The following is a 15,198-nucleotide window of genomic DNA, read 5'->3' on the forward strand; positions in this document are numbered from 1 at the left end:
CTATTGTTATGGTAAAACCACGGACACCCCGTCGGAAAGCCGACGGAACACATTAAAGTCAATGGATTCTGTCAGCCGCCAATGTTTTAACGGTACCGCTGCATTCGGCATTCCCTGGTTCTGCTCCTTTGATGGAGATGTGAACAGGGCCTTAATTAGACATCTCGGTTCCAACACTGGTGAGAGGTATCCAACTTCATTCTTCTTCATATTGAGGCCACTGCTAAGCAAACTGCAAGTCAAATATTAAAAAATTAGTCTAAAAAGACGCTAATGAATAATTTCGATGAAAAACAGGTTTCCCATTGGTGTAAATCTATGTATGTCCAAAAAAAGGTTTCTACTGTCAGGAAATTTTCTCATAATCAATAAAATACGTACATATTGTTTTTCACTAGTTAGTACCTTAGGTCAATAAATGTCTAGTGTTGCGAATTCTTCTATTTAACCCCTTAATGATGCAGCCTAGTTTGGGCCTTAAAGGGAATGTGTCGCAAATTAAACCTTTTTTTTTAAGTGTCGTTACTTATTTCTATTATATTTTTTAAGTTTTTTTCTGTATTTTTTTTTTTTTTCCGTATGGTGGAAAGTATTACAAATTAAATAATAATTTTACATGTTTTCCAATGTTGGCCACCAGGGGGAGCACTTCCCAGAATTACAGCAAGGTGAATAAGGCAAAGCAACCTGACTCACAGCTGCTGTAAATGTGGGAGGGAACCTCACCCCCCCTCTCACAAGCCAGGTAAAGGTGTCTTCAAATTGCTAAGCAGTGTCTGGCAGCCATATTGGGTGTGATTCTGCAGCTGGAAGAAGTTCTAGGACACACCAAAAGGCTAAGTGTATGTTCACACGCTTACTAAACAAAGGGAAAACCAATCCTGATTTTCAGCCATTTTTTTAATCAGACTCGCGTTTTTTAACGGCCGTTTTTGGAGCTGTTTTTCTATAAAGTCAATGAAAAACGGCTCCAAAAACGTCCCAAGAAGTGATGTGCACTTCATTTTGGTCGGGCGTCTTTTTAGGGTATGTTCACACGAGGGCATCCGTAACGGCTGAAATTACGGGGATGTTTCAGCCTGAAAACATCCCCGTAATTTCAGCCGTAACGGCATGTGCAGGCGCTTGAACGCCGCGTCAATTACGGACGTAATTGGCGCTGCTATTCATTGAAGTCAATGAATAACGGCTCCAATTACGGCCAAAGAAGTGACAGGTCACTTCTTTGACGCGGGCGTCTATTTACGCGCCGTCATTTGACAGCGGCGCGTAAATTACGCCTCGTGTGAACAGACAAACGTCTGCCCATTGCTTTCAATGGGCAGATGTTTGTCAGCGCTATTGAGGCGCTATTTTCAGACGTAATTCGGGGCAAAAACGCCCGAATTACGTCCGTAAATAGGCCGTGTGAACATACCCTTACTTGCCGTTTTTGGAACACTACCACGTAAAAAACGCCCTGTCGGAACAGAACGCCGTATTTCCCATTGAAACCAATGGGCAGATGCTTGTAGGCGTTCTGCTTCCGATTTTTCAGCTGAAAACATTGTGTGTGAACATACCCCTAGGGTATGTGCACACACTAACTGCATTTACGTCTGAAATGACGGAGCTGTTTTCAGGAGAAAACAGCTCCGTCATTTCAGACGTAATTGCTCGTACTCGCGTTTTGCGAGGCGTCAATTACGGACGTAATTTGGAGCTGTTCATTGAATTCAATGAAAAACGGCTCAAATTACGTCCCAATAAGTGTCCTGCACTTCTTTGCCGAGGCTGTTATTTTACGTGCCGTCTTTTGACAGCGACGCGTAAAATTACAGGTCGTCGGCACAGTACGTCGGCAAACCCATTCAAATGAATGGTCAGATGTTTGCCGACGTATTGGAGCCGTCTTTTCAGGCGTAAATCGAGGCGTAAAACACCTCGTTTATGCCTGAAAATAGGTCGTGTGAACCCAGCCTTAGAATGATGAAAGTGAAGTGAATGACTTTTCAGTTGACCGGTTCACACGCCGTGTATTTGACATGTTTTTTTTTTTTGCACATTTTACGTGCAAAAAAAACACATAAAAAACGCTGGATTACACTTGATTTTGCGTGTTTGGGGGATGTGTGTGTGTGTGTGTGTGTTCTCGCCGCTGATTCTTCAAAACAGCTGATAAGCGGCTATGAAGTATCAGCGGCGCCCGTGCACACTCCGCTCTGCCACACACACACACACACACACGGGAAAAGTCTTAAAGGGGTCGTCCAGGAAAACATGGCTCCGCACCTGTCCTCAGGTCGTGTGTGGTATTACAGCTCTGTCCTATTCACTTCAATGGAGGTGAACTGCAATACCAGACAAGACCTGAGGACAGGTGCGGCGCTGTGTCTCCAATCCGGACACCCCTTCTGTCCTGAGATGACCCGACGGGGGAGGCGGGTGTCAGAGCCACCCACCGCCATCACCGCAGACAGAACCACACAACTACGGCATGAGGGCAGGGCTTGTCCTGAGTGCACTGTCTCTTGTTATGGACAGAGTTATAGTCACATGAACCCCGTCTGATGAACCGGTAACCTAGGTCCGATCACATGACAGAGGGGGTCACCAAAAACCCTGTGCACCCTCAGCCCGTCCATCCAGCCCTTTCCTGGTTATATCTGCGTCTGGGAAAGCTGGGTGACCACCATTACCCCTCATACTGGAGTGTGTTTAGGGATGTGACTAATGAACCTCTTCACACTCCAGTAGGAGGGGTAATGGTGGTCATCCAGCTTTCCCAGACCCCTGAACGGTAAATTTCTCTAGTTGTCCTGAGACTGTTTGGGGATGTGACTAATGAACCTCTCAGTCTCAGCACAACTAGAGAGATTTATCATTCAGGGGTCTGGGAAAGCTGGGTGACCACCATTACCCCTCCTAGTGGAGTGTGTTTGGGGATGTGACTAATGAATCTCACACTCCAGTAGGAGGGGTAATGGTGGTCACCCAGCTTTCCCAGACCCCTGAACGATAAATCTCTCTAGTTGTGCTGAGACTGTTTGGGAATGTGACTAATGAACCTCTCAGTCTCAGCACAACTAGAGAGATTTATCGTTCAGGGGTCTGGGAAAGCTGGGTGACCACCATTACTCCTACTGGAGTGTGTTTGGGGATGTGACTAATGAATCTCACACTCCAGTAGGAGGGGTAATGGTGGTCACCCAGCTTTCCCAGACCCCTGAACGATAAATCTCTCTAGTTGTGCTGAGACTGAGAGGTTCATTAGTCACATTCCCAAACAGTCCCAGCACAACTAGAGAGATTTATCGTTCAGGGCTCTCCCAGTACAATTTCATTGTGTGTCCTTCACACAAGGGAGGGAGGGGGCGTCGGGGGGGGGGGGAGCAGTTTCGGGGGGGGGGGGCCGTCGATGGAGGGGGGGCCGTTTCGGGGGGGGCGTCGGGGGGAGAAGTCAGGGGGGGGCGTCGGGTGGGGGGGCCCGTCGGGGTTCACGAGAGCGGGGGTCTGTGAGGTAGAGAGTGGGACATGCAGAGACACACATCTTACCTGCAGTGCAGCTGGTCTTCAAGATGGCGCCTGCTTTCTCCCTGCAAACAGCTGCTCTGCTCTGTGTAACTCTGACCTGCATCTGCGCAGGACAGAGCCATAGTGAAAAGTCAATGGGACGGCTCCCGTTCATTGACTCCTATGCACTGTAGCTGCCGTATTCCATCTCTGTATGTGTCGTTAATCGACACATACAGAAATGAAAACCAAAATGGCAGCCCCCATAGTGAAGTAAAAGTTAGAAAAAAGTAAAAAACAAACACACACATAAATAAAAGATTTTATAATAAAACACTAAATGCAAATTGATATCAATTTTTTTTTTTTCGTGACACCTTTCCTTTAAGGTTTTTTAAATCTGACGTTTCACTTTATGTGCTAATAACTTTGGAATGCTTTTATTTACCCAACAGATTCTGTATCTGTTTTCTCGTGACGCATTGTTCTTTATGTTAGTGGTAAAATTTGGACAATATATTCAGTGTCTATTTGTGAAAAACACAAAAAAAACTTAAGAGTTGCAAAATTTGTATTTTTCTAAATTTAAATGTATCTGATTGTAAGACAGATAGTAATACCACACAAAATATTCACTAATTCACATTTCCCATATGTCTACTTTATGTTGGCATCATTTTTTGTAAACCTCCTTTTGTTTTTCTAGGATGTTAGAAGGCTTATAACTTTAGCAGCAATTTCTCACATTTTCATTACATTTTCCAAAACCAATTTTTTTTAGGGACCAGTTCAGTTCTGAAGTGACTTTGAGGGGCCTATATATTATAGAAACCCCCATGAATCACTTCATTTTAAAAACTGCACCCCTCAAAGTATTTAAAACAGGAATTCGAAAGCTTCTTAACCTTTTAGCTTTTACACAGGATGTAAAGAAAAGTCGCGTGAAATTTAAAATGTAATTTTTTTATGCAGAAAATCAAAATGAATCCAATTTTTTCAGTAACACAAAAGGTTTTAAGAGAGTAACACAAATCAATATTTATTGCCCAGATTCTGCAGCTTTTTAGAAATATCCCACATGTGGCCCTCGTGTTCTACTTGACTGAAACACAGGCCTCAAAAGCAAAGGAGCACCTAGTGGTTTTTGGTGCCTCCTTTTTATTAGAATAATTTTAGGCACCATGACAGGTTTGAAGAGGTGGTGCAAAATATAGAAAATACTCCCAAAAAGACACCATTTTAGAAACTACACTCCCCAAGGAATTCATCTAAGGGTATAGTGAACATTTTAACCACACAGGTTTATTGCTGAATTTCTTCGAATGGTTTTTGGGTGACATGTTGCATTTGCAAAGCCCCTGAGGGACCAAAACAGTGGAAATCCACCAAAAGTTACTCCATTGCCATAACTATACCCTTCAAGGAATCTAACTAGAAGAATTTAGACCCCACAGGTGTTTTGCATGATGTATTGGAATTAGGCTGTGAAAATTAACAATTTTTCCACTATAATGTTGTTGTTTTTTATTTTCACAAGGGATAAAGAAGAAAAAGCACACTAACATTTGTAAAGCAATTTCTCCCGAGTACAGCAATAACCAATATGTGCTCATAAACTGCTGTTTGGATACATGGCAGGGCTCAGAATAGCAGGAGCAATATTTGGCATGTCGATTTTGATGGATTCGTTTTTGGGTGCCATGTAGCATTTGCAGAGCCCCTGAGGTACCAGTACAAAGAAAACCACTTAAGGCCTGATTTACACGAGCGTGTGCGTTTTGCACACGCAAAAAAAACGCAGCGTTTTGCGTGCGTAAAAGGCACTTGACAGCTCCGTGTGTCATCAGTGTATGATGCGCGGCTGCGTGATTTTCGCGCAGCCGCCATCATAGAGATGAGGCTAGTCGACGTCAGTCACTGTCCAGGGTGCTGAAAGAGTTAACTGATCGGCAGTAACTCTTTCAGCACCCTCGACAGTGAATTCCGATCACAATATACAGCAACCTGTGAATAAAAAAAAGACGTTCATACTTACCAAGAACTTCCTGCTTCCTCCAGTCCGGTCTCCCGGCCGTTGCCTTGGTGACGCGTCCCTCTCTTGACATCCGGCCCCACCTCCCTGGATGACGCGGCAGTCCATGTGACCGCTGCAGCCTGTGATTGGCTGCAGCCTGTGCTTGGCCTGTGATTGGCTGCAGCTGTTACTTGGACTGAATCGTCATCCCGGGAGGTCAGACTGGAGGAAGAAGCCGGGAGTTATCGGTAAATCAAAACTTCTTTTTTTTTTTACACGTTCATGTATATTGTGATCGGAAGTCACTGTCCAGGGTGCTGAACCAGTTTAACTCTTTCAGCACCCTGGACAGTGACTGCCTCCTGCCGGGTTCGGTCAAAACGAGTTTGGCCGAACCCGGTGAAGTTCGGTTCGCTCATCTCTAAGACACTCCGTTTGGATGTTTGTAAACAGAAAAGCACGTGGTGCTTTTCTGTTTACATTCAGAGTTTGACAGCTCTTGCGCGAATCACGCAGTTCGCACGGAAGTGTTTCCGTGCGACCTTCGTGGTTTTCACGCACCCATTGACTTCAATGGGTGCATGATGCGCGAAAATCGCAGAATTTTAGAACATGTCGTGAGTTTTTTTCAGCGCACTCACGCTGAGTAAAACTCACGGACTGTCTGCATGCCCCCATAGACTTGTATAGGTCCGTGCGACCCGCGTGAAAAGCACGCGAGTCGCACGGACGTATATCACGTTAGTGTAAATGAGGCCTAAAAGTGACTCCGTTTTGGAAACTACACCCCTCAGGGCATTCATCTAGGGGTGTAATGAGCATTTTGACCCCACAATTTTTTCCAACAATATGTAGTTTTAGCTCCTAATTTTTCCTTTTCACAAGAGGTAATAGGAGGAAAAAACACAATTTGTTACTCAATTTCTCCCAAGTACGGCAATACACTATATGTGGCCCTAAACTGCTGTTTGAGCACATGGCAGGCCTCAGGAGGGAAGGAGTGCCATTTGGCTTTTGGAGCGCAGATTTTGCTGAATTGGTGCTCAAGCGCCATGTTGCATTTACACAGTTCCCTGATGCACCAGAGTACAGTGGAAACCCACAAAAAGTGAATCCAAATGGAAACTACACCCCTTAATAAATTTATAATTTGCATGGACATACGACAGTGCTTTAGAGTGAAAGAGCACCATGTGCATTTAAGGTCTATTTTGGTGATTTTCACACCATTGGCTTACAATTGCAGGGGTTTGGGGTCAAATAATAAAACAAACAACTAAGAAGTGACCCCATTTGGGAAACTACACCCCTCAAGGCATTTATTAACCCCTTCCGACATCCGCCGTGTATATATATATATATATATATATATATATATATATATATATGGCGCACGTCGGGTGGGGGAGTATGGAGCAGGCATAGAACGAGCGTGTCGGCTGTATCTTACAGCGATCCCACTCGTTTAACCCGTTAAGTGCTGTTTAACCTGTTAAATAGTAATTGTGGCATCTAAATAGTTAGAAACAGGGGGTGGCCCCTAATAACATCACAACGGCCCCCAGGTCTGCCTTCTTTGTACTCCTGTGAAGCTTCATAGGAGAGTGTCAGTATAATGACATACTGCAATAAATTATTATTGCAGTATATCATACAAACGAACCAACAATCGCTGGTTCAAGTCCCCTATGGGGACAAGTAAAAGAAAGTTTAATAATGTAAAAAAAAGTTTTTTTAATATATATAAAAAAAATAATATTAAAAGTTCCAAAAACCTTTTCCCATTTTCCCCCAAGCAGAATGTAAAAAAAAAATAAAAAATAAACAACCAGTATCGACACATCCGTAAAAGTGTGAACTGTTACAGTATATCATTGTTTAGTTCGTACGTAGAACGCCGTAAAAAATAAAATATTAAACTGGCAGAATTACTGTTTTTTGGTCACTTTATCTGCCACAAAATTTTTTATAAAAACTGATAAAAAAAAGTCTCATGAACCCCAAAATGCTACCATTAGAAACTACAGCTCGCCGCACAAAAAATAAGCTCCCATACCGCTCAATCGACGTGTTGGTTTTCATGGTTCTTTACCATCATTCATGTGTGTGCTATGGTCATGTTAAACCATGATCTATTTTTCATTTGGTTCCTCTACTGGGCTAAACAGCATGCCTATGATCTGACTACTCTTAGGGTATGTTCACACGGCAACGTCCATTACGGCTGAAATCACGGAGCTGTTTTCAGGAGAAAACAGCTCCTGAATTTCAGACGTAATGGCATGTTGCCGGCGTTTTTCGCTGCGTCCATTACGGACGTAATTGGAGCGGTTTTTCTATGGAGTCAATGGAAAACGGCTCCAATTACGTCCCAAGAAGTGACAGGCACTTCTTTGACGCGGGCGTCTTTTTTACAGCGGCGCGTAAAAAAAATGACCGTCGGCACAGAACATCGTAAAGCCCATTCAAATGAATGGGCAGATGTTTGCCGGCGCATTGGAGCCGTATTTTCGGACGTAATTCGAGGTTAAAACGCCCGAATTACGTCCGTCAATAGGGTGTGTGAACCCAGCCTTATTCTTACCTTATTGGGGGCAGCTTTCCTGGCTTTTCCCTGACTGCCATTACATCTGTCTATTTGCATTCATGTGTGTGGACGTGGTTTCTCCATGTGCTTGATTTATATTTGACAATCTGTCTGTCGTTGACCAGCGGGATCTTTTCTGAAACACGCTTCATTTGTCTTTGTACTAGCATATATATATTTTTTTACAAAAGGTCTCATTACTACATGTTTACTTGTCGTATAGATATGAACAAACTGTTTGCCCTTTAGCACATATCCTTTGGATCCCCTGGCACAGGCTGACGCCCTCATTTTCATTGTACGACTCATTTATTTTTTGTATACATGTCTTTAATAAAGTTTAATACTTTTTTCATTATCTCCTGTGTAATTATTGACCCTCTCCAGTTGTAGGTTTTCTTTATATCCCTTTGGGTCAATACACCAGCTTATGCTTGGTATACCTTTCTTAAATGCCCCAGCAATCCCGGATATTTTTGAACTATCGTACATTTACAACTGTCTTTGTACTGGTTATATGCCTCTGTGGCATTTTTGTCTTCCTGAATGTACAGATAGGCTTTGTCTGGTATTTCAGTTTATAATCTGGTAGGCTTGAGAATTACTCCATTGTGGGGTTGAAAAATTGCATTATCATGTATAATGGGTGAATAAAGCCTACACCATTTTTGGATTACTCTGGAGTGTCACTTTATCTTCTGTTGTTTGCATATTGAATGGGATTGGAGTGAACCCCTTGAAACTGAGAACCTAACCTCGGAGTACAACTCCAACCATACAATAGCTAATCGTGTTTTAGCATACTGAGAATGCTCTTTCTTTTTTCTTTAATTCTGTTTTTTATTATCAAAGTTAATAAAAGGGCAAAAACACGATTACAATTTAGTAACATATAATTGCGAAGGGTAATCAAAAGAACAGAGATCAAACTAATAATGATCTAATAGATGGTGTTGAATCGTTGTTGAGGTCCTATAGAAGGACAGGAAAGAAATTGACAGAAAGAAGACAGGAAGACGAAAGGAAGGAAGAAAGAGAGAGATGAAGAGAAAAATAAAATAAGAGGGTATTCCTTATTAATTATCTACTAACCCCAGTTGTCAATCCAAGTGTTGCATTAGGTTATTAAAGAGGTATATTCCGGAGAGTTCTCAAAGCTCAACCACTAGAACCAGGAGCGCAAAAATTTGTCATGAGTATCCGGCAAAGTGTCCATGAGTTCCTCCATACGTTTCACCTCTTGGATCTTCTGAAACCAAAGGCATGTTTGTAGGTGGGTCAACTTGCTTTCACATACATGATACAGGTACGGACTGTGTTGACCAAGTGGCGTACAACTGATTTCTTGTAAGTGGAGATAGGGATGTCTTACAGGTGGAGCAGGAAGAGACCAGGAGATTTGGGGAGAACAAAGTCAGTGAATTTTGAAGTGACATGCCAGTGTTCCAAAAGGCAGTTAGCTTTGGGCAGCACCGAAAGGTATGTAGAAGGTCACCTACTTGGGTACCACACCTCCAACACATGGGTGAAACCTCGGGATAGAAGATATGGAGTTTGGAGGGGACTCTGTACCACCTAGTCAAGATCTTAAAGCCCGCTTCTTTAATTCTTCTTGATAGAGAAGACGTACTGTATGTGTCATAGTATACATCCGATTACGGTGGTCTGCTGTGAAGCTAATATTAAGGTCTATTTCCCATTTGGACAAATAGGTTGGGGGGGTGTTTTCTGCAGGTGAGATGAGTAGGTTGTATGTGAGGGAGGGGGCATGTCGCAAGTGGCCAGTCATGGAGCAGAGGTTTTCGAAAATTGTAGAAGTATAGGAGAAGGCGGAAGGAAAGGGACAGTAGAAAGTGACAGAGTTGAGACGCTTGCCAGTGGGGAAGGTGGCACAGGACTACGGTATCCGTAAGTTGTGTTATCGTCTTTCAGCTATTGTCCGTTATGAAATGACGGGATTGAGTCTTGTGAGTAATACGTCGCTAATGAAAGGGACCCGGGTCACAGCCCGGTGGGAATAATGGGTTGCCTAAGATGGGATAAAGCGGCGAAGAGGAGGGGGACATATTCTGGCTAGGGAATGAAAGGGATGCTACACGTAATGTGGGTCTGATGAGCGGGTGGGATCACATATGTGGTGTGATCTGATCTAACATCCTTGGGGCTGCATGGAGAGGGAGTGGGATTGCTCTAGTCGTACCCATGGTTTGAGGGAACCGTGTTTGCACCAGTCCACGATTCGGACCAGGTGTGCTGCGTGATAATAAAGATGGAGATACGGTATTCCCGTCATGTTTTGGTCAAGTGAGAGTTGTGGGGGCAATACAACATGGTTTTTGGGACCAGATAAATTTGGTTAGTATGGAGGAGAGGGCACTAAAAAAGAAGCGTGGCAGGTGTATGGGGACCACTTAGACAAAATATAACAGGCGGGGTAACACGTTCATTTTAAAGCAAGAGGAGCGACCAAATCAGGTAAAAATTCCTTTGTACCATCTGTCGAGGTCCCCTTTGATTATACGTAGGAGAGAGGGGTAGTTAAAGGAAAAGAGTTGGGAGGGCCTGTCCAATAGGAGAATCCCAAGGTATTTGAGGTAGGTTGAGTCCCATTGAAAGGGGAAGAAATCCGCCAGGGCTGATGCCACTTGGGATGGTAGGGATATATTGAGCACCTCCAATTTTTGGAAGTTACTTTCAAATTTAGACAAAGTCGCGTAGGTTTTGAATTTGGCTAACAAGTCGGATACCGAGATGTGGGGACAAGAGATAAAAAACAATAGGTCATCCGCATATGCTGCTACTTTATGGGGTATGTTACCAACTATGACACCTGCAATGTCTGGGTTATCACAGATGTGACAGAGGAATAGTTCTATGCAAAGAATAAAGATCAGGGGAGATAGCGGGCAGCCCTGGCAAGTTCCATTAGTGATAGGGAAGGTGCGTGAGATGTGGCCATTGACCTTCACAGATGCCGAGGGAGAGGAGTATAAACTCGAGATCGAGCTAAGCATACTTTGACCTAGACCTATGTAAGATAGAGTCTCTTGGAGAAACGACCAATCTACTAGGTCGAATGCTTTCTCTGCATCCTTGGAGAGCAAAAAAGCTGTGGTAGAGGAGCTAGTGATATGTTCGATGAGGTTGATAGCCCGGATAGTATTGTCAATGGCCTCTCTTGCAGGTAGAGAACCCACCAGATCTCCATGGATAATTGTGGTTAGAAATGGGGTGAGTCGTGTGTCTAGAATCGTGGAGAACAGCTTAAGGTCTAAGTTAAGGAGGGAAATGGTGCGGTAATTACAACATAAGGAGTGGTCTTTGGGGATTACTGTTATATGGGCTCTTAGTGTATCGAAGGGCATTGTTCTACCTTCGAGGATGGAATTAAATGCAGCAAGGAAAGGGCGAGTGAGATAGATTTTAGTTTTTATAGTTTGGTAGTGACAGACCATCTGATCCTGTGGCTTTACCCGATGGAGATTATTTACGGGCTAGATTAAATTCGTCTTCTGAGATGGGGGATTTTAATGTCTCAAGAGCATCTGATGGGATACAATCCATTCCAGAAGTCTGGTGGTAGGACCTGATAGAACTGAGTCTGGGGTTGGAGGCAGGGTCTCCAGGAGTTCTGGGGAGATTGTAGAGATTCAAGGAGTAAGCAAAAAGCGTCTGCTATTTGTATGGGTATATGTACTCGAGTATCACCGGGGGTGGTGTCATAGGGCACGTAAGTTCATGTTCGTTGTGTGCGTAGGGCCCTCGCCAGGGTACGACCAGGTTTATTGCCAAACTCAAGGAAATATAAGCAACACTTAATGAGTGTGGCTTTGGCTGTGGAAAGGGTAAGTGAACACAGTTTGTCCCACAACCAACATATTTCAACACCTACCACGGGGTCAAGGGACTTTTTGTGGGACTGTTCTTGGGTGTAAATTTTTGTCACGAGCTCAGAGAAGGTAGCAGAGCATTCTTTTTTTAAGGCATAAACAAATGCATATTAGGGAGCCCCTTAGAAACATTTATGCTCTGAAAGGTGGTTGGAGTCCTCGGTGGAGTTGATATCAAGCAAAGGCCATTCGTTAATTCCACAAGGACTCTAGGGTCCTGCAGTAAGGATTAATTTAGGCGCCACTCCCAGAGTGTGAGATGGAGGGACGGAAGGGTCAGTGAGAGTAGGATCGTGGCATGGTCAGAGAAAGAGATTAAATCTATCGACCTGGAGGAGAGGAGCGACAGTTATAAGTGACGGAGGAGGAAGTAGTCTGTACGGGAGTACATATTGTGTGGATGAGAGAAAAATGTGTAGCCTCGGTCCGTGGGGTGAAGGATACGCAATGGATCGGTCAGTTGGTGTGTAGTAGGTGATGTAAGCGATGGTTCAAACTCATAGGAGGGTCAGGTTGTGGTGTAGTAGTGTCTAGTGATGGTTCTAGTGGTAAGTTAAAGTCGCCTCCTGGTACCAGAGTCCCCTCAGCAAACTCGTCAAGGGCGGCAAGGGTTTCCTCTAAGCACGCCATTTGAAGAGTATTAGGGAGGTAGAGGATAGCAAAAGTAAGAGTGGAGTTTACGAACTTACCTTTGACAAACAGGCATCTACCTGCCTCATCTGTGTGATTCCCTAGTAATTCCCATGGTAAGGACCGAGAAATGGGGATGGTCACACCTTTGGTTTTAGAGTCCCGAGAGGTGCTGTGGTAAACATCAGGGAATCTAGACTTACGCAAAGACAGTAGTTGGTCTGAGTGGAAATGAGTCTTCTGAAGGAATGCCACTTGTGCTCTCTTTTTCTGTAGGAGTTGAAGGAGGGAGGACCGCTTTTCCGGGACATTCAGACCCTGGACATTCAAAGAGACAACAGTAAGGTTAGCCATGACAAAACAATGTTCGTTAAGCGGAGCTCAAAAAATGAGGGGATGGAGTGAGAAATAAAAGGGGGGGGGGAGAGGAAAGTTAAAGAAAGGAAGAAGTTGTAGTAAAAGGTGAAGCCCAAAAACTCCAAGTGACAGCTGTGAGAGTTGCGAGGCCCTAAAGGTGGGAGCCACAGAAACACAGGTCTTTTAAGTGAGAATTTAGAAAGTTACAGCAGCGGAAAGGCCCGGAGACTCCTGAAGGTAATAGTGTATATAGCAAAGAGTTTACTGTAACCTGCATAGATTTAAATAACCGCTATTAAACAGACAACAATGGCGGTATGTTACATTACAGGAGCAGTTCAGCATGATAGGAGCCCAGCGGAAGGGACTATGACAAAAAATCTATATGTAAATTATCATCTTGGACAACAGGAAAACGTTAATGCTCTATCTATGTGGTATGTATTTCTGGAACAACAGGAATCAAAGGGGAGGGGGGTCAGGTTGAAGAATATATCAATGTGGGAAGCAGTCTAACGACCAGCATGATGTTTGAGCTGTACAGAAACATCTTGTAACCAAACTCAACTGGGTAGGTAAAACCTGGAAACAGTTCCAATCCTATTGTAGAGAGGCAGTCGAACGAACACTGTGTCAATTAAGGGTCCAGTTTATTCTGAACAAACTGGAGGAGGGTAATGAGGACTACGTTACCCCCATCACGTAATGGTAGATGAAGAGATATCCATCAATATGCAGGGGCAGTCACGTCAGGTGGAGACCTATAGTAAGGTTAAAGCCTCTCTAGACAGCGTATAGCTGGATGTAGACATACATAAGGCCCGTAGATGCTCAACATAAGGGGAGTATTTGCCGTCCCATCAAAGAGGCTACAGTTCCATAGCATCTGCCGGTTCAAGGATAAGGGGTACGGAACCCCTGGGGCGAGAGGCTGGCCTTGGAGGCAGAGCCATTGTGTCTCTCCGTGTTGGTAGTGGAGGATGAAAGCTTCAGTCAGGTCAGCAGGTGACTTGACGACTAATATGTGACCAGATTCTCCATTAAAGGGAATGTGTTGCCAGCAAAACATGTTTTTTTTTTTTTAAGTTAAACAGTTAGTGTATAGGTGATTAAACATTGTTCTAATTTTATTTATTTTTTTCACGAGTCAGGAAATATTATAAATTGGATTCAATTTATAATATTTCCCAGCACTGGTCACTAGATGGAGCCATTCCCAAAATTGCAGCATTGCATGTGGTAAAGCAACCACATTGCTTTATGTTGCAAAATTGGGTAAAAATCCCTCGCTCTAGTGAGCTCTCAGAATCCCCCCCTCCTTTATCCTGGCTAGTGCCGGGAGAAACGAGGGGTTTGAACGGTCTAACCTCCTACACTGTGTGTCGCCATTTTTTGAGCTAACACACAGTGTAGTAGGTTTACATACAGTAGTAAACACACACTGAAACACGAACATACATAGAAATAACTTACCTGCTCCAGTCGCCGCCGCTCCCTCCGGTCCATCCGCTCCGTCTGCTGCCGCTGCTCCATGTGCACAAGTCCGGAAGCCGCGACCGGAAGTAGTAATCTTACTGTCCGGCCGCGACTTCCGGTCCACAGTTCAAATTGAACTGTGTGGGAGCGGCGCATGCGCCGTTCCCACACAGCGGCGTACACGATAGTGGATGGAACGGGCCCCGTTCGCAGTCCCTATGGGACTGGAGCTGCCATATTCCATGTCTGTATGTGTCGTTAATCGACACATACAGAAATGGAAAAAAAAATGGCAGCCCCCATAGGGAAGAAAAAGTGTAAAAATAAAAAAAAGTAACACACAAACACACAAATTAATCCAAACGTTTTTAATAAAGCACTAACATCTTTAACATATAAAAAAAAAAATTTGGGTGACACTGTTCCTTTAAAGGGTACCGTACCCTGTTCCCAAGTGCGACGCAACTTTTGTTTATAGAAATGGACTCTGCAGAGAACATCCCTGGGACGATTAGGGTCTCTGGCTCTGGGACCAGCTGAGCGATGGACCCTGTCCAGTTCTAGGGGGAACTCCGCTGGGCGATTCAGCATTTTATTGAAGAAGGATGTCACTGCATCATGCAGGTCTTCCAATGTTGTGGATTGATGGATAACACGTAGTTTTAGGTTATTACGTCTTCCCGTTTTCAACATCGTTGAGGTGAAAAGCAAAGTCTTTCATTTGTATAGCCTGTGTATTCACAGTGGTGGTG

The 15,198-nt window shown here is 44.0% G+C and overlaps 1 long non-coding RNA gene across 1 annotated transcript in view; it reads right to left on the minus strand.

The window, feature by feature from the left end:
• Nucleotides 1-12,926, minus strand: part of LOC142745226 (uncharacterized) — a 66,641-nt gene extending 53,715 nt beyond the window's left edge. Inside the window, exons 1-2 of the long non-coding RNA XR_012881681.1 lie at nucleotides 12,817-12,926; nucleotides 9,186-9,339 (exon numbers count right to left, since the gene is read on the minus strand). This is a non-coding gene — a long non-coding RNA (uncharacterized LOC142745226). The remainder of the gene's footprint in view (nucleotides 1-9,185; nucleotides 9,340-12,816) is intronic.
• Between the last annotated feature and the right edge of the window lie 2,272 nt (nucleotides 12,927-15,198).

Source organism: Rhinoderma darwinii, chromosome 1 (assembly GCF_050947455.1).
Source record: "Rhinoderma darwinii isolate aRhiDar2 chromosome 1, aRhiDar2.hap1, whole genome shotgun sequence".
Taxonomy (NCBI): domain Eukaryota; kingdom Metazoa; phylum Chordata; class Amphibia; order Anura; family Rhinodermatidae; genus Rhinoderma; species Rhinoderma darwinii.